The following is a 26,018-nucleotide window of genomic DNA, read 5'->3' on the forward strand; positions in this document are numbered from 1 at the left end:
TTCACATTTCAACAAATATATACTTAATACTGTACATAAAATATCAAATTTCACGAAATATGTATTACATACTGTACATAAAATATCAAATTTCACCAAATATGTATTTCATACTGTACATAAAATATCAAATTTCACCAACTATGTATAATAAACTGTACATAAAATATGAAAGTATACTAAATATACAATTTATACTGTACATAAAATACCAAATTTCACCAAATATATATTATATACTGTACATAAAATATGAAATTTAAGCAAATATGTATTATGTACTGTACATAAAATATCAAATTTCACCAAATACATAATATATACTCTACATAAAATATCAAACTTCACCAAATATATATTATATACTGTACATAAAATATAAAAGTACACCAAATACATATTACATACTGTACATAAAATATCAAATCTGACCAAATATATATTATATACCGTACATAAAATATCAAAGTACACTAAATATATATTATATGCTGTACACGAAATATCAAATTTCACCAAATATATAGTTTATGCTGTACATAATATATCACGTTTCATCAAATATATATTAAATACTATACATAAAATATCAAATTTCAACAAATATTTATTATATCCTGTACATAAAATATCAAATTTCACCAAATATATATTACATACTGTACATAAAATATCAAATTTCACCATATATGTAATATATACTATACATAAAATATGAAAGTACACTACATAAATATTATATACTGTACATAAAATATCAAATTTCACCAAATATATATTAAATACTGTGCACATAGTATCAAATTTCACCAAATATATACTACATAACGAACATAAAATATCAAACTTCACCAAATATATATTATACGCTGTACATAAAATATCAAACTTAACAAAATATATATTATTTAATGTACCTAAAGTACCAAATATCACAAAATATATTATATACTGTACATAAAATATCAAATTTCACCAAATATATATTATATACTGTACATAAAGTATGAAAGTGCACTAAATATACATTATAAACTGTACATAAAATATCAAATTTCACCAAATACATATTTTATTCTGTAGATAAAATTTCACATTTCAACAAATATATATTTAATACTGTACATAAAATATCAAATTTCAACAGATATGTATTATATACTGTACATAAAATATCAAATTTCACCAACTATGTATAATAAACTGTACATAAAATATGAAAGTATCGTAAATATATAATTTCTACTGTACATAAAATATCAAATTTCACCAAATATATATTATATACTGTACATAAAATATGAAATTTAAGCAAATATGTATTATGTACTGTACATAAAATATCAAATTTCACCAAATACATAATATATACTCTACATAAAATATCAAACTTCACCAAATATATATTATATACTGTACATAAAATATCAAAGTACACCAAATACACATTACATACTCTACATAAAATATCAAATTTGACCAAATATATATTATATACTGTACATAAAATATCAAATTTCACCAAATATATATTAAATACTGTGCACATAGTATCAAATTTCACCAAATATATACTGCATAACGTACATAAAATATCAAACTTCACCAAATATATATTATATGCTGTACATAAAATATCAAACTTCACAAAATATATATTATTTAATGTACATAAAGTACCAAATATCACAAAATATATAATATACTGTACATAAAATATCAAATTTGACCAAATATATATTATATACTGTACATAAAATAACAAAGTACACCAAATATATATTATATGCTGTACACGAAATATCAAATTTCACCAAATATATAGTTTATACTGTACATAAAATATCACGTTTCATCAAATGTATATTAAATACTATACATAAAATATCAAATTTCAACAACTATTTATTATATACTGTACATAAAATATCAAATTTCACCAAATATATATTATATACTGTACATAAAATATCAAATTTCACCAAATATGTAATATATACTATACATAAAATATGAAAGTACACTACATATATACTATATACTGTACATAAAATATCAAATTTCACCAAATATATATTAAATACTGTGCACATAATATCAAATTTCACCAAATATATATTGCATAACGTACATAAAATATCAAACTTCACCAAATATATATTATATGCTGTACATAAAATATCAAACTTCACAAAATATATATTTTTTAATGTACATAAAGTACCAAATATCACAAAATATATAATATACTGTACATAAAATATCAAATTTCACCAAATATATATTATATACTGTACATAAAGTATGAAAGTGCACTAAATATACATTATAAACTGTACATAAAATATCAAATTTCACCAAATACATATTTTATTCTGTAGATAAAATTTCACATTTCAACAAATATATATTTAATACTGTACATAAAATATCAAATTTCAACAGATATGTATTATATACTGTACATAAAATATCAAATTTCACCAACTATGTATAATAAACTGTACATAAAATATGAAAGTATCGTAAATATATAATTTCTACTGTACATAAAATATCAAATTTCACCAAATATATATTATATAGTGTACATAAAATATGAAATTTAAGCAAATATGTATTATATACTGTACATAAAATATCAAATTTCACCAAATACATAATATATACTCTACATAAAATATCAAACTTCACCAAATATATATTATATACTGTACATAACATATAAAAGTACACCAAATACATATTACATACTGTACATTAAATATCAAATTTGACCAAATATATATTATATACTGTACATAAAATATCAAAGTACACCAAATATATATTATAAGCTGTACACGAAATATCAAATTTCACGAAATATATAGTTTATACTGTACATAAAATATCACGTTTCATCAAATGTATATTAAATACTATACATAAAATATCAAATTTCAACAAATATTTATTATATTCTGTACATAAAATATCAAATTTCACCAAATATATAATATATACTGTACATAAAATTTCACATTTCAAGAAATATGAATTATATGCTGTACATAAAATATCAAACTTCACAAAATATATATTATTTAATGTACATAAAGTACCAAATTTCACAAAATATATAATATACTGTACATAAAATATCAAATTTCACCAAACATATATTAAATACTGTGCACATAGTATCAAATTTCACCAAATATATATTACATAATGTACATAAAATGTCAAACTTCACCAAATATGTATTATATCCTGTACATAAAATATCAAACTTCACAAAATATATATTATTTACTGTACATAAAGTACCAAATTTCACAAAATATATAATATACTGTACATAAAATATCAAATTTCACGAAATATATATTATAAACTGTACATAAAGTATGAAAGTGCACTAAATATACATTACAAACTGTACATAAAATATCAAATTTCACCAAATACATATTTTATACTGTACATAAAATTTCACATTTTGACAAATATATACTTAATACTGTACATAAAATATCAAATTTCACCAAATATGTATTACATACTGTACATAAAATATCAAATTTCACCAAATATGTATTTCATACTGTACATAAAATATCAAATTTCACCAAATATGTATAATAAACTGTACATAAAATATGAAAGTATCGTAAATATATAATTTATACTGTACATAAAATATCAAATTTCACCAAATATATATTATATACTGTACATAAAATATGAAATTTAAGCAAATATGTATTATATACTGTACATAAAATATCAAAGTACACCAAATATATATTATATGCTGTACACGAAATATCAAATTTCACCAAATATATAGTTTATACTGTACATAAAATATCACGTTTCATCAAATGTATATTAAATACTATACATAAAATATCAAATTTCAACAAATATTTATTATATTCTGTACATAAAATATCAAATTTCACCAAATATATATTATATACTGTACAAGAAATATCAAATTTCACCAAATATGTAATATATACTATACATAAAATATGAAAGTACACTACATATATATTATATACTGTACATAAAATATCAAATTTCACCAAATATATATTAAATACTGTGCACATAGTATCAAATTTCACCAAATATATATTACATAACGTACATAAAATATCAAACTTCACCAAATATGTATTATATCCTGAACATAAAATATCAAACTTCACAAAATATATATTATTTAATGTACATAAAGTATCAAATTTCACAAAATATATAATATACTGTACATAAAATATCAAATTTCACGAAATATATATTATAAACTGTACATAAAGTATGAAAGTGCACTAAATATACATTACAAACTGTACATAAAATATCAAATTTCACCAAATACATACTTTATACTGTACATAAAATTTCACATTTTGACAAATATATACTTAATACTGTACATAAAATATCAAATTTCACCAAATATGTATTACATACTGTACATAAAATATCAAATTTCACCAAATATGTATTTCATACTGTACATAAAATATCAAATTTCACCAAATATGTATAATAAACTGTACATAAAATATGAAAGTATCGTATATATATAATTTATACTGTACATAAAATATCAAATTTCACCAAATATATATTATATACTGTACATAAAATATGAAATTTAAGCAAATATGTATTATATACTGTACATAAACTATCAAAGTACACCAAATATATATTATATGCTGTACACGAAATATCAAATTTCACCAAATATATAGTTTATGCTGTGCATAAAATATGAAATTTAAACAAATATGTATTATATACTGTACATAAAATATCAAATTTCACCAAATACATAATATATACTCTACATAAAATATCTAACTTCACCAAATATATATTATATACTGTACATAAAATATCAAAGTACACCAAATACATATTACATACTGTACATAAAATATCAAATTTGACCAAATATATATTATATACTGTACATAAAATATCAAAGTACACCAAATATATATTATATGCTGTACACGAAATATCAAATTTCACCAAACATATAGTTTATACTGTACATAAAATATCACGTTTCATCAAATGTATATTAAATACTATACATAAAATATCAAATTTCAACAAATATTTATTATATACTGTACATAAAATATCAAGTTTCACCAAATATATATTATATACTGTACATAAAATATCACATTTCACCAAATATGTAATATATACTATACATAAAATATGAAAGTACACTACATATATATTATATACTGTATATAAAATATCAAATTTCACCAAATATATTTTAAATACTGTGCACATTATGTCAAATTTCACCAAATATATATTACATAATGTACATAAAATATCAAACTTCAACAAATATATATTATAGGCTGTACATAAAATATCAAACTTCACAAAATATATATTATTTAAAGTACATAAAGTACCAAATTTCACCAAATATATAATATGCTGTACATAAAATATCAAATTTCTCCACATATATATTATATACTGTACATAAAGTATGAAAGTGCACTAAATATACATTATAAACTGTACATAAAATATCAAATTTCAGCAAATACATATTTTATACTGTACATAATATTTCACATTTCAACAAATATATATTTAATACTGTACATAAAATATCAAATTTCAACAGATATTTATTATATACTGTACATAAAATATCAAATTTCTCCAAATATGTATTTCATACTGTACCTAAAATATCAAATTTCACCAACTATGAATAATAAACTGTACATAAAATATGAAAGTATCGTAAATATGTAATTTATACTGTACATAAAATATCAAATTTCACCAAATATATATTATATACTGTACATAAAATATGAAATTTAAGCAAATATGTATTATATACTGTACATAAAATATCAAATTTCACCAAATACATAATATATACTCTACATAAAATATCAAGCTTCACCAAATATATATTATATACTGTACATAAAATATCAAAGTACACCAAATACATAATATATACTCTACATAAAATATCAAACTTCACCAAATATATATTATATACTGTACATAACATATAAAAGTACACCAAATACATATTACATACTGTACATTAAATATCAAATTTGACCAAATATATATTATATACTGTACATAAAATATCAAAGTACACCAAATATATATTATAAGCTGTACACGAAATATCAAATTTCACCAAATATATAGTTTATACTGTACATAAAATATCACGTTTCATCAAATGTATATTAAATACTATACATAAAATATCAAATTTCAACAAATATTTATTATATTCTGTACATAAAATATCAAATTTCACCAAATATATAATATATACTGTACATAAAATTTCACATTTCAAGAAATATGAATTATATGCTGTACATAAAATATCAAACTTCACAAAATATATATTATTTAATGTACATAAAGTACCAAATTTCACAAAATATATAATATACTGTACATAAAATATCAAATTTCACCAAACATATATTAAATACTGTGCACATAGTATCAAATTTCACCAAATATATATTACATAATGTACATAAAATGTCAAACTTCACCAAATATGTATTATATCCTGTACATAAAATATCAAACTTCACAAAATATATATTATTTACTGTACATAAAGTACCAAATTTCACAAAATATATAATATACTGTACATAAAATATCAAATTTCACGAAATATATATTATAAACTGTACATAAAGTATGAAAGTGCACTAAATATACATTACAAACTGTACATAAAATATCAAATTTCACCAAATACATATTTTATACTGTACATAAAATTTCACATTTTGACAAATATATACTTAATACTGTACATAAAATATCAAATTTCACCAAATATGTATTACATACTGTACATAAAATATCAAATTTCTCCAAATATGTATTTCATACTGTACATAAAATATCAAATTTCACCAAATATGTATAATAAACTGTACATAAAATATGAAAGTATCGTAAATATATAATTTATACTGTACATAAAATATCAAATTTCACCAAATATATATTATATACTGTACATAAAATATGAAATTTAAGCAAATATGTATTATATACTGTACATAAAATATCAAAGTACACCAAATATATATTATATGCTGTACACGAAATATCAAATTTCACCAAATATATAGTTTATACTGTACATAAAATATCACGTTTCATCAAATGTATATTAAATACTATACATAAAATATCAAATTTCAACAAATATTTATTATATTCTGTACATAAAATATCAAATTTCACCAAATATATATTATATACTGTACATGAAATATCAAATTTCACCAAATATGTAATATATACTATACATAAAATATGAAAGTACACTACATATATATTACATACTGTACATAAAATATCAAATTTCACCAAATATATATTAAATACTGTGCACATAGTATCAAATTTCACCAAATATATATTACATAACGTACATAAAATATCAAACTTCACCAAATATGTATTATATCCTGTACATAAAATATCAAACTTCACAAAATATATATTATTTAATGTACATAAAGTATCAAATTTCACAAAATATATAATATACTGTACATAAAATATCAAATTTCACGAAATATATATTATAAACTGTACATAAAGTATGAAAGTGCACTAAATATACATTACAAACTGTACATAAAATATCAAATTTCACCAAATACATACTTTATACTGTACATAAAATTTCACATTTTGACAAATATATACTTAATACTGTACATAAAATATCAAATTTCACCAAATATGTATTACATACTGTACATAAAATATCAAATTTCACCAAATATGTATTTCATACTGTACATAAAATATCAAATTTCACCAAATATGTATAATAAACTGTACATAAAATATGAAAGTATCGTAAATATATAATTTATACTGTACATAAAATATCAAATTTCACCAAATATATATTATATACTGTACATAAAATATGAAATTTAAGCAAATATGTATTATATACTGTACATAAACTATCAAAGTACACCAAATATATATTATATGCTGTACACGAAATATCAAATTTCACCAAATATATAGTTTATGCTGTGCATAAAATATGAAATTTAAACAAATATGTATTATATACTGTACATAAAATATCAAATTTCACCAAATACATAATATATACTCTACATAAAATATCTAACTTCACCAAATATATATTATATACTGTACATAAAATATCAAATTACACCAAATACATATTACATACTGTACATAAAATATCAAATTTGACCAAATATATATTATATACTGTACATAAAATATCAAAGTACACCAAATATATATTATATGCTGTACACGAAATATCAAATTTCACCAAACATATAGTTTATACTGTACATAAAATATCACGTTTCATCAAATGTATATTAAATACTATACATAAAATATCAAATTTCAACAAATATTTATTATATACTGTACATAAAATATCAAGTTTCACCAAATATATATTATATACTGTACATAAAATATCACATTTCACCAAATATGTAATATATACTATACATAAAATATGAAAGTACACTACATATATATTATATACTGTATATAAAATATCAAATTTCACCAAATATATTTTAAATACTGTGCACATTATGTCAAATTTCACCAAATATATATTACATAATGTACATAAAATATCAAACTTCAACAAATATATATTATAGGCTGTACATAAAATATCAAACTTCACAAAATATATATTATTTAAAGTACATAAAGTACCAAATTTCACCAAATATATAATATGCTGTACATAAAATATCAAATTTCTCCACATATATATTATATACTGTACATAAAGTATGAAAGTGCACTAAATATACATTATAAACTGTACATAAAATATCAAATTTCAGCAAATACATATTTTATACTGTACATAAAATTTCACATTTCAACAAATATATATTTAATACTGTACATAAAATATCAAATTTCAACAGATATTTATTATATACTGTACATAAAATATCAAATTTCTCCAAATATGTATTTCATACTGTACCTAAAATATCAAATTTCACCAACTATGAATAATAAACTGTACATAAAATATGAAAGTATCGTAAATATGTAATTTATACTGTACATAAAATATCAAATTTCACCAAATATATATTATATACTGTACATAAAATATGAAATTTAAGCAAATATGTATTATATACTGTACATAAAATATCAAATTTCACCAAATACATAATATATACTCTACATAAAATATCAAACTTCACCAAATATATATTATATACTGTTCATAAAATATCAAAGTATACCAAATACATACTGTACATAAAATATCAAATTTGACCAAATATATATTATATACTGTACATAAAATATCAAAGTACAGCAAATATATATTATATGCTGTACATGAAATATCAAATTTCACCAGATATATAGTATATACTGTACATAAAATATGAAATTTAAACAAATATGTATTATATACTGTACATAAAATATCAAATTTCACCAAATACATAATATATACTCTACATAAAATATCAAACTTCACCAAATATATATTATATACTGTACATAGAGTATGAAAGTGCACTAAATATACATTATAAACTGTACATAAAATATCAAATTTCACCAAATACATATTTTATACTGTACATAAAATTTCACATTTCAACAAATATATATTTAATACTGTACATAAAATATCAAATTTCAACAGATATTTATTATATACTGTACATAAAATATCAAATTTCACCAACTATGTATAATAAACTGTACATAAAATATGAAAGTACCGTAAATATATAATTTATACTGTACATAAAATATTAAATTTAACCAAATATATATTATATACTGTACACAAAATATGAAATTTAAGCAAATATGTACTATATACTGTACATAAAATATCAAATTTCACCAAATACATAATATATACTCTACATAAAATATCAAGCTTCAACAAATATATATTATATACTGTACATAAAACATCAAAGTACACCAAATACAAAGATGTATCTTGGTTCAGGCCTCTAATCCCATCACTTTGGGAGGCCAAGGCAAGAGGATCACAACGTGAGGAGATCAAGACCATCCTGGCCAATACAGTGAAATCCTGTCTCTACTAACACTAAAAAAAATAGCCAGGCATGGTGGCAGCTGGAGTAGTCCCAGTACGGTGTAGTCCCAGCTACCTGGGAGGCTGAGGCAGGACAATCGATTGACCCCGTGAGGCAGAGATAGCAGTGAGCCAAGACTGTGCCATTGCACAACAGTCTGGGCAACAGAACAAGACCCTGTCTAAAAACAATTATATATATAATATGTATTATACATATGCATTATATATTATATAATATATTATATCTGAAATGTATAATATATGTAATATATCATATCTCATAATATACATAAAAATATAATGTCATATTATATATAATATCTGTTATATTTATTATATATTACATATAATACATAATATGTCATATAAATTATATGACACTATATATTACATATAATATATATTATTTATATTGTATGTAAGATATATATTCTATATAATATATACTTTATCTAATACATAATATGTGTATTATAAAATGATCTATAGTATATAATATATTTTGTGACATGTATGTAATATATATAATCTCTTATATATTATACATAATAGATTATATATGATATATCAAATATGTCCTATATAAAATATATAATATATACATTATGCATATTATATGTTAAACAAAATATATAGTATATTATATAATATTTAAATTATATACTGTAAGCTATGTAAAAAATGTATTATAGGTAATATATATCGACAATGAGAAATATAATATATGAGATATATTATATAGTATATAATATATATATTATAATGTATGGTGTATATTATATGATATACGGTATATAATATGATATATGATATACATTATATAATATATGCTATACATTATATAATATATTAAATATATTTCATAACATGCTATATATTATATAATATATGATATATATTACATTGAACTTTTGATATATATTATTGATAATGTATGACATATAACATATAGTATATGATATATAACATATAATTTATGATATATTACATATAATATGTGATATGTAACATATAACAAACGATATATATTACATAAAATGTATGATGAATGTAATACTTGATGCTTGTTATATATAATATATGATATATAATACATGATATATATTATCTATGATTCATGAAATATATTATATAAGTTATATACTCTATATAATATATAAAATTCTGTTATATGTGAGTTGTATGGTATATACTATGACATATGATGTATATTATATGATATATGCTATATATTATACAATATATTATATATATTATATAACATATTCTATATATTATGTAATGTATGATATATCACATTGAACATACGATATATATTATTGATAATATGTGATATATAACATATAGTATATGATATAAAACATATGATATGTATTACATATAATGTATGATATATGTAAGATATAATACATAATATATAATATATGATATATAATACATGATTCATATTATATATGATATATATTTTATATGTTATATATTATATAATGTGTATAATATTCTATTCTATATGATTACATTACATATTATATGCAAAATATCTTAATATATAATATACATCATATCATAATATAGTATATATAATATATCACAATATATTATATGTTATACTGTATAACTATAAATAATGTAATATATTATACAACGTTTAATCTAATACACGTCATATATTATATTATAATATATATTATAATAGTATATAATATATAATATGTTATATAATATATAACATCTAATATATAATACTTTATGTTATAGAATATCTAATATATTACATATGTGTAATATGTTACATATTATATGAAATATATTATACATTATATATTATATCATAGAGTAAATATCATATATTATATACTGTGTTATACATATGATATTCTATATTTTATAACATATGATATATGATATATGATATATTATATATACTATATATTATTATATTGTATATACTTATATATAACTGTACAATTATGTATATAATTATATATTATGTTGTATGTAATAATTATATATTATTACATGTACTATATTGTATATAATAATAACATATCATTATATTTTATATTATACATAATATATTGTACATAATATAAGGATGCAGGACGTAAAAGAAAATTATATATATGTTATACATATTATATAAGTTATATATATTACATTATATAAATTATATATATATATACAGACATATATATATATATTTGGGGGTGCCCTATTTCCCATCTCACAACTTATTTTTAGAGGTACAGCATAGTAATGTGTGGGCTTGGGATTCAGTTTTTGAAACAAAACACTGAGCCTTCAATGACCTTCCTGTACATGTGAAAGCACTCCTGACTGCCTGGCAGCAGTTCGACGTCACAATGTGGATTGTGCCTTCACCCTGGAATGTTTATGCCCTATCGCCGTGGTGATGGGATTAGGGATCTCCTGCCCTTGGTCCTAAGTGCCACTGTCTGCGCTGAGCTTTTCAAACCTCGGAGCATATTGAAACTTTGTGGTTTCATTTTCCCTGATTTTGATTTTTCTCATGTGGAACCTGTGTTGCTGCATTCAAGGTATGTTCATACTGGCCTGTCAAATGCAAACTCTTCAAATTATTAGTTAGTGCTTTCCAAATATGTTTTTTAAAGCATTATCCTCTGTATTTTCCATATGCAGTTATCAGTAAGTTTCATGGTTATGTTTTATTCCTCAATTTATATATTTGATTATTGTACCAAGCAGAGTACCTTTGACATTTTTCTTCATTTAAAAAAGATGTATCTTGGCTCAGGCCTCTAATCCCAGCACTTTGGGAGGCCAAGGCAAGAGGATCACAACGTGAGGAGATCAAGACCATCCTGGACAATACAGTGAAATCCTGTCTCTACTAACACTAAAAAAATTAGCCAGGCAAGTAGCAGCTGGAGTAGTCCCAGTATGGTGTAGTCCCAGCTACCTGGGAGGCTGAGGCAGGACAATCGCTTGACCCCGTGAGGCAGAGATTGCAGTGAGCCAAGACAGTGCCATTGCACAACAGTCTGAGCAACAGAACAAGACCCTGTCTAAAAACAATTATAAATATAATATGTATTATACATATGCATTATATATTATATAATATATTATATCTGTAGTGTATAATATATAATATAACATATCTCATTATATACATAAATATATAAGGTCATATTATGTACAATATGTGTTATATTTATTATATTTTACATATAATATATAATATGTCATATATATTATATGACACAATATATTACATATAATATATATTTTTTATATTATATGTAATGTATATAATCTATATATTATATATTTTATCCAATAAATAATATGGGTATTACATAATGATCTATAATATATATTGTATTTTATGACATGTATAGAATATATATAATCTCTTATATATTATGTATTTAATAGATTATATATGATATATTGATTATATCATATATAACATATATAATATATACAGTGTACATATTATATGTTAAACAAAATATATAATAGATTATATAATATTTAAATTATATACTATATTCTATGTTAATACTGTATTAATGGTAATATATACGTCTATGATAAATATAATATATGACAAATATTATATAGCCTATGATATATATAATATAATGTATGATGTATATTATATCACATATGGTATATAATATGATATATGATATACATTATACAATATATGCTATATATTATATGATATATTTTACATATTTTATAACATATGCTATATATTATATAATGTATGATATATATTACATGGACTATTTGATATATATTATTGATAATATATGATATATTGCCTATAATATATTATGTATAACATATAATATATGATATGTATTACATGTAATGTATGATAAATATAATATGTGATGCATGTTATATATAATATAAGAAATAAAATACATGATATATGTAATATATGTTTTATGAAATATATTATATATGTTATATATTATATAATATAAACAATTCTCTTATATATGAGTTGTATGGTATATACTATGACATATATATTATATGATATGTGCTATATATTATGTAATATATTATATATATGATATATCATTTGCTATATGTTAAGTAATGTATGATATATAATTCATTGAACATATGATATATATAATTGATAATATATGATATATAACATATAGTATGTGATATGTAACATATAATATATGATATATATTACATATAATGTATGATATATGTAATATATGATACATATTTTATATAAGTTATGATATATAATATATGATATATATGAAATCCTGTCTCTACTAAAACTAAAAATTCAGCCACGTATGGTGGCTGCTGGAGTAGTCCCAGTATGGTGTAGTCCCTGCTACCTGGGAGTCTTAGGCAGAACAATCGCTTGAGCCTGCGAGGCAGAGATTGCAGTGAGGGAAGATGGTGCCAATGCAACCCAGTTTGTGTAACAGAACAAGATTCTCTCTAAAAACAATTATATATATAACATATATTATATATATGCATTACATATTGTATAATATATTATATCTGTAATATATAATATATAATACATAATATCTCATAATACACATAAATAATATCATGTCATATTACATATATTATATATTATATATATTATATATTACATGTAATATATAATATATATTGTATGACATTATATATTACATATTATATATTATTTATATAATATATAACATATAATACATATTATATATTTTATCTAATATATAATATGTGTATTGTACAATGATCTACAAAATATATTATATTTTGTCATGTATATTTTTATATATATCTTATATTATATATTATTATATATGTCATACATATAAGATATATATCTTATATATATTATACATATATTGTATATAATAGATTATATATTATATATTAAATATATCATATATAAAATATATAAAATATACATTATATATATTATGTGTATAACAAAATATATAATACATTATATAATATTTAAATTATAGATTATATGATGAGTAAATAATATATAATAGGTAATATATACCAACTATAAAAAATATAATATGGGACAAATATTATATAACATAAGATATATATAATATAATGTATGATGTCTATTATATGATATGTGATATATAGTATGATATATGATATATTATGTAATATATGCTATATAATATATAATATATTATATATATATTATACCGTATGCTATATATTATATAATATATGATATATTTTACCTTGAACATATGATATATATTACTGATAATATATGATATATAACATAAAATATATGACAGATATTACATAAAATGTATGATATATGTAATATATTATACATATTATATATTACATGATATTCACATATCTTACAAAAAATATCAATGAACACAAACGTATATTGTATATTGTACATAACATATCAAATTACACAAAATATATGTTATATAGTTTACATAAAATATCAAAGTACACAAAATAGGTATTATATTGTACATAAAATATCAAAAAAAAAATATATATTATATGTTGTACATAAAATATGAAAGTACACAAACTATATGTTATATATTTTACATAAAATATCAAAGTACACAAACTATATCTTATATATTGTTCCTAAAATTTCCAAGTACACAAACTATATCTTATATACAGTACATAAAATACCGAAGTACACACAATATTTCTGATATATTGTACACAAAATATGAAAGTACACCAACCATACCTTATATATTGTAAATAAAATATCAAAGTACACAAACTATATCTTATATATTGTACATAAAAAACCAAAGTAGGCAAACTATATCTTACATGTTGTGCATAATATATCAAAGTATACAAACTATATCTTATATAGTGTACATAAAATATGACAGTACACAAACCATATCTTATATGTTCTACATAAAATTTCAAAGCACACAAGCTATATCTGATATATTGTACATGAAATATCAAAGTACAAAACTCTAATTAGTGTATTGTACATAAAACATCAAAGTACACAAAGTATATCTATATACTTTACAAAAAATAGCAAAGTACACAAAATATATCTTATATATTGTGCATAAAATAAAAAAGTACACAAAATACTTCTTATATATTGTACATAAAATATCAAACTACAAAATATATATCTTATATATTCCACCTAAAATACCAAAGTACACAAATTATATCGTATATATTGTACATAAAATATCAAACTACACAAAATGTATCTTATAAGTTGTACATAAAATATAAAACTACACAATATATGATACATATGATATATAATATACAAAATATATTTATGATATATAACCTATCATATACAATATGTATAACATAAAATGTGTGATATAGGTAATATATGATACATATTATATATAATATATGATATTTGTATATCTTACATAAAATATAAAGGTACACAACATTTTATAAATTGTACATAAAATATAAAATATAGAAAAAATTTATTATATATTGTACTTAAAATATCAACGTACACAAAACATATGTATGGTACATAAGATATCAAACAGCACAAAACATACAATATATATTGTACATTAAATATCAGACTACACAATATGTATATTTTATATTGTACATAAAATATGAATGTACAGAAAAAATTTATAATATATTGCTCATAAAATATCAAAGTACATAAAATATATATTACATATTGTACACAAAATATCAAATTACACACTATATGTTTTATATATTGTACATAAAATATCAAAGTACACTATATATATTATATATTGTACATAAAGTATCAAAGTAGACAAAATAAATATTATATATTTTACATAAAATATCAAACTACATACAATAGATATTATATATTGTGTATAAAATATCAAAGTACACCAAATATATATTATATACTGTACATAAAATATAAAAGCACACCAAATATATATTATATACTGCACATATAATAACCAATGACACTAAATACATATTTTATACTGTACATAAAATATAAAGTACACAAAATATATAATACACTGTACATAAAATGTGAAAATACACAAAATGTAAATTACATTCTGTACATAAAATATCAAAGCACTCCAAATATATATTATACACTGTGCATAAAATATCACAATACAAAAAATACATATTATATACTGTACATAAAATATCAAAATATCCCAAATATATATTATATACTGTACATAAAATATCAAAGGACACCAATTGTATAATATACACTGTATATATAAAGGCAAAATTCACCAAATATGTATTATATACTGTATATTAAATATGACAGTACACTAAAAACATATTATATACTGTAAATAAAATATCACAGTACACCATAAATATAATATATACTGTACATAAACTAGAAAAATACCCAAAATATGTATTATATACTGTACATAAAATATCAAAGGACACCAAACATATATTATACACTGTACATAAAATGTCAAATTCAACAAATATGTATTATATACTGTACCTAAAATATCAAATTAAACTAAATATATATTATCTACTGTACAGAAAATATAAAATTACACCAAATATATATTATATACTATACATACACTATAAAAGCACACTAAATATACATTATATACTGTACATGAAATATCAAATTTCACTAAATACATATTATATACGGTGCAAAAAATATAAAAGTACTCCAAATATATATTATATACTGTACATAAAATATGAAATTACACAAAATGTATATTATATACTGTAGATAAAATATCAAAGTACACAAAAAATATACTATATACTGTGCATAAAATATCACAATACACCAAATATATATTATATACTGCACATAAAATATCAAAATACCGCAAATATATATTATATGCTGTACATAACATATCAAAGGAAACCAAATATATATCATATACAGTGCATAAAATATCAAAATTCACCAAATATATATTATATACCGTGCATACAATATCAAATTCCACTAAATATATATAATATACTGTACATAAAACATAAAAGTACACGAAATATATATTATATACTGTAAATGAAATTTGAAAATAAACAAAATATATATTATACACTGTACATAAAATACCAAACTACACCAAATATATATCTACTGTACATAAAATATAAAAGCACTCAAAATATATATCATATAGAGTACATAAAATATCAAATTACACTAAATACATATTATATACTGTACATAAAACGTAAAAGGACACCAAATATATATTATATACTCTACATAAAATGTGAAAATACACAAACTATAAATTATATACTGTACATAAAATATCAAATGACACCAAATATATATTACATACTGTACATAAAATATGAAATTACACCAAATATACAGTATATACTGTAAATAAAACATCACAATACACCAAATATATTTCATATACTGTACATAAAATATAAAAGCACACCAAATATGTATTATATACTGTACAAAAAATATCAAATTACACTAAATACATATTATATACTGTACATAAAATATAAAAGTACACCATATGTATTATATATTGTACATAAAATATCACAATACACCAAATATATATTATATACTGTACATAAAATATCAAAATACCCCAAATATATATTATATACTGTACATAAAATATCAAAGGACACCAAACGTATATTACATACAGTACATAAAAAGTCAAATTTCAACAAAAACTTATTTTATACTGTACAAAAAATATCAACGTACACCAAATACACGCTATATACTGTACATCAAATATCACAGTACTCCAAATATATCTTATGTACTGTACATCAAATATCACAGTACACCATATATATTATACTCTCTACGGAAAATATCAAATTAACCCAAATATATTATATACTGTACATAAAATATGAAAGGACACCAAATGTATATTATACACTGTAAATAAAATATCAAAGTCCACCAAATATGTATAATATACTGTACATAAAATATCAAATTACACTAAATACTCTTTATATACTGTACATAAAATATCAAAGTACACCAAATATATATTATCCACTGTTCATAAAATATCAAAGTACAACTAATATACATTATATACTGTACATGCAATATCACAGTACACCAAATATACATTATATACTGTACATAAAATATCTAATTTCACAAAATATATATTATATACTGTACATAAAATATCAAAATTCCCCAAATATGCATTATATACGGTACATAAAATATCAAAGTACACCAAATATATATTATATACCGTACATATAATATCAAATTTCACCAAATATATATTATATACTGTACATAATATATCAAATTTCTCCAAATATATATTATATACTGTACATGAAATATCAAATTTCACCAAATATATACTATATACTGTATAGAAAATACGAAAATACACCAAATATATATTATATTCTCTACATAAAATATCAAATTTCACCAAATATATACTATATAGCGTCCACAAAACATGAAAGTACATGAAATATATATTATATACTGTAAATAAAATATGAAAGTACACCAAATATATACTATATACTGTAAATAATATATGAAATTACACCAAATACACATTATATACTTTATATAAAATATCAAATTTCACCAAATATATATTATATGCTGTACATAAAATATGAAAGCACACCAAATATATATTATATACTGTATATAAAATAACAAATTTCACCAAAAAATATAATAGGCTGTAGATAAAATATCAAATTTCACCAAATATATATTATACTGTACATAAAATATCAAATTTCACCTAATATATATTATATACTGTACATAAAATATCAAATTTCAAAAAATATATACTATATAATGTACATAAAATATCAAACTACACCAAATATATATTATACACTGTACATAAAACATGAAAGCACACCAAATATATACTGCATACTGTACATAAAATATGAAATTACACCAATTATATATTATGTACTATATAAAAAATATCAAATTTCACCAAATGTATATTATATACTGTACATAAAATATCACATTTCACCAATTATATATTATATGCTGTACGTAAAATATGAAAGTACACCAAATATGTATTATATTCCGTACATAAAATATGAAAGTACACCAAATACCTATTATATACTGTACATAAAATATGAAAGTACACCAAATATGTATTATATACTATATATACAATATCAAATTTCAACAAAAGATATTATATACTGTACATAAAGTGTCAAATTTCACGAAATAAATATTATACAGTGTACCTAAAATATGAAATTTCACCAAATATATACTATATACTGTACATAAAATATCAAATTACACCAAATATATACTATATACTGTACATAAAATTTCAAAGTACACCAGATATATCTTATATACTCCACAGAAAATACGGAAGTACACGTAATATATATTACATACTGTACATAAAACATCAAATTCCTCCAAATATATATTTTATACTGTACATACAGGATCAAATTTCAACAAATATATATTATATACTGTATATAAAATATCAAATTTAACCAAATATATGTTATATACTGTATATAAAATATGAAAGTACACCAAATATCTATTATGTACTGTACAAAAAATATCAAATTTCACCAAATATATATTATATACTGTACATAAAATATCAAAGTACACCAAGTATATATTATATACTGTACATAAAATATCAAATTTCACCAAATATATATTATGTACTGTACAGAAAATATCAAATTTCACCAAATATATACTGTATACTGTACATAAAATATCAAATTTCACCAAATATATATTATATAGTGTACATAAAATATCTTATTTCACCAAATATATACTACGTACTGTACATAAAATATCAAACTACACCAAAGATATATTATATACTGTACATAAAATATGGAAGTACACCAAATGTGTAATATATACTGTACATAAAATATCAAATTCCTCCAAATATATATTTTATACTCTACATACAATAACAAATTTCACCAAATATATATTATTTGCGGTATATAAAATATCAAATTTCACCAAATGTATATTATGTACTGTACATAAAATATGAAAGTACACCAAATATATATTATATACTGTACATAAAATATTAAAGTACACAAAATATATATTATATACTGTATATGCAATAACAAATTTCAACAAAAAATATTATATGCTGTAGATAAAATATCAAATTTCATGAAATAAATATTATATACTGTACATAATATATGAAATTTCACCAAATATATACTATATACTGTACATAAAATATCAAATTTTCCAAATATATACTATATACTGTACATAAAATATGAAATTACACCAAATATATATTACATACTGTATATAAAATATCAAATTTCACCAAATATATATTATATACTGTGCATTAAATATCAATTTTCTGCAAATATATATTATATACTGTACATAAAATATCAAATTTCACCATATTCATTGTATACTGTACATAAAATATCAAATTTCACCAAATATATATTATATACTGTACATAAAATATGAAAGTACACCAAATATATATTATATACTGTACATAAAATATGAAAGTACACCAAATATATATTATATACTGTACATAAAATATGGAAGTACCCCAAACGTATATTATATACCGTACATAAAATATCAAATTTCACCAAATATATATTATATACTGTAGATAAAATATCATATTTCACCATATATATATTATATATGGTACATAAAATATCAAATTTCACCAAATATATATTATATACTGTACATAAAATATCAAATTTCACCAAATATATACTATGTGCTGTACATAAAATATCTAACTACAACAAATATATATTATATACTGTACATAAAATATGGAAGTACACCTAATATGTATTATATACTGTACATAAAATATCAAATTCCTCCAAATATATATTTTATACTGTACATACAATATCAAATTTCACCAAATATATATTATTTACTGTATATAAAATATTAACTTTCTCCAAATGTATATTATATACTGTACATAAAATATGAAAGTATACCAAATATATATTTTATACTGTACATAAAATATCAAATTTCACCAAATATGTTATACACTGAACATAAATTATCAAAGTACACCAAATATATATTGTATACTGTACATAAAATATGGAAGTACACCAAACGTATTATACTGTACATAAAATATCAAATTCCACCAAATATATACTATATACTGTACATAAAATATGAAAGTAAAGCAAATATTTATTATATACTGTACATAAAATATCAAAGTACACCAAATATATATTATACTGTACATAAAATATCAAATTTCACCAAATATATATTATATACTGAACATCACATATCAAATTTCACCAAATATATATTATACACTGTACATAAAATATCAAATTACACAAAATATGTATTATATACTGTACATAAAGTATGAAAGAACACTAAATATATATTATATACTGTACATAAAATATCAAATTTCAACAAATATATATTACATTCGGTATGTAAAATATCAAATTTCACCATATATACATTATATACTGTACATAAAATATCAAATTTCACCAAATATGTATTACACACTATTCATAAAATATGAAAGTACACTACATATATATTATATACTGCACATAAAAAATCAAATTTCACCATATATATTATATAACGTACATAAAATATCAAATTTCACAAAATATATGTTATATACTGTACATAAAGTATGAAAGAACACTAAATATATATTAAATACTGTACATAAAATATCAAATTTCACCAAATATATATTATATACTGTACATAAAATATCAAATTTCACCAAATATGTATTATATACTATACATAAAATATGAAAGTACACTACATATATATTATATACTGTACATGAAATATCACATTTCACCAAATATATAGTTTATACTGTACATAAAATATCAAACTTCAAAAAATATATAATATACTGTACATAAAATATCAAAATACACAAAATATGTATTATATACTGTACATAAAGTATGAAGGAACACTAAATATATATTATATACTGTACATAAAATATCAAATTTCACCAAATATATATTACATACTGTCTGTAAAATATCAAATTTCACCAAATATATATTACATACTGTACATGAAATATCATATTTCACCTAATATGTATTATATACTATACATAAAATATGAAAGTACACTACAGTATATTATATACTGTATATAAAATATCAAATTTCACCATATATGTTATATAACGTATATAAAATATCAAATTTCACAAAATATGTATTATATACCGTACAAAAAGTATGAAAGAACACTAAATATATATTACATACTGTACATAAAATATGAAATTTCACCAAATATATATTATATACTGTACATAAAATATCAAATTTCACCAAATATGTATTATATACTATACATAAAATATGACAATACAGTACATATATATTATATACTGTACACGAAATATCACAGTTCACAAATACATAGTTTATACTGTACATAAAACATCAAACTTCAAACAATATATAATATACTGTACATCAAATATCAAATTTAACAAAATATGTATTATGTACTGTACATAAAGTAAGAAAGAACACTAAATATGTATTATATACTGTACATAAAATAGCAAATTTCACCAAATATATAGTACATTCGGTATGTAAAATATCAAATTTCACCAAATATATATTATATACTGTACATAAAATATCAAATTTCACCAAATATGTATTATATACTATACATAAAATATGAAAGTACACTACATATATATTATATACTGTACATAAAATATCAAACTTCACCATATATATTATATAACTTACATATAATATCAACTTTCACAAACTATGTATTATATACTGTACATAAAGTATGAAAGAACACTAAGTATACATTATATTCTGTACAAAAAATATAAATTTCAACAAATATATATTACATACTGTACATAAAATATCAAATTTCACCAAATATGTATTATATACTATACATAAAATATGAAAGTACACTACATATATATTATATAATGTACACAAAATATCACATTTCACCAAATATATAGTTTATACTGTACATAAAATATCAAACTTCAAAAAATATATAATACACTGTACATAAAATATCAAATTACACAAAATATGTAATATATACTGTACATAAAGTATGAAAGATCACTAAATATATATTATATACTGTGCATAAAATATCAAATTTCACCAAATATATATTATATACTGTATGTAATATATGAAATTTCACCAAATACATATTATATACTGTACATAAAATATCAAATTTCACCAAATATGTATTATATACTATACATAAATTATGAAAGTACACTAGATATATATTATATACTGTACATAAAATATCAAATTTCACCATATATTATATAACATACATAAAATATCAAATTTCACAAACCATGTATTATATATTGTACATAAAGTATGAAAGAACGCTAAATATACATTATATACTGTACATAAAATATAAATTTCAACAAATATATATTACATACGCTACATAAAATATCAAATTTCACCAAATATATATTATATACTGTACATAAAATATCAAATATCACCAAATATGTATTATATACTATACATAAAATATGAAAGTACACTACATATATATTATATAATGTACACGAAATATCACATTTCACCAAATATATAGTTTATACTGTACATAAAATATTAAACTTCAAAAAATATATAATACACTGTACATAAAATATAAAATTACACAAAATATGTATTATATACTGTACATAAAGTATGAAAGAACACAAAATATATATTATATACTGTACATAAAATATCAAATTTCAACAAATATATATTACCTTCGGTATGTAAAATATCAAATTTCACCAAATATACATTATATACTGTACATAAAATATCAAATTTCACAAACTATGTATTATATACTGTAAATAAAGTATGAAAGAACACTAAATATATATTATATACTGTACATAAAATATAAATTTCAACAAATATATATTACATACTGCACATAAAATATCAAATTTCACCAAATATATATTATATACTGTACATAAAATATCAAATTTCACCAAATATGTATTATATACTATACATAAACTATGACAGTACACTACATATATATTATATACTGTACACGAAATATCACATTTCAACAAATATATATTACATTCGGTATGTAAAATATCAAATTTGACCAAATATATATTATATACTGTACATAAAATATATAATTTCACCAAATATATATTATATACTATACATAAAATATGAAAGTACACTACATATATATTTTATACTGTACATGAAATATCAAATTTCACCAAATATATAGTTTATACAGTACATAAAATAACAAACTTCAAAAAACATATAATATACTGTACATAAAATATCAAATTACACAAAATATGTATTATATACTGTACTTAAACTATGAAAGAACAGTAAATATATATTATATACTGTACATAAAATATCATATTTCAACAAATATATATTACATACTGTACATAAAATATCAAAGTTCACCAAATATATATTATGTACTGTTCATAAAATATCAAATTTCACCAAATATGTATTATATACTATACATAAAATATGAAAGTACACTACATATATATTATATACTGTACACAAAATATCACATTTCACCAAATATGTAGTTTATACTCCACATAAAATAACAAACTTCAAAATATATTTAATATATTGTACATAAAATATCAAATTACACAAAATATGTATTATATACTGTAGATAAAGTATGAAAGAACACTAAATATATATTATATACTGTACATAAAAT

The sequence above is a fragment of the Gorilla gorilla genome, chromosome Y (genome assembly GCF_029281585.2).
Source record: "Gorilla gorilla gorilla isolate KB3781 chromosome Y, NHGRI_mGorGor1-v2.1_pri, whole genome shotgun sequence".
NCBI lineage: Eukaryota > Metazoa > Chordata > Mammalia > Primates > Hominidae > Gorilla > Gorilla gorilla.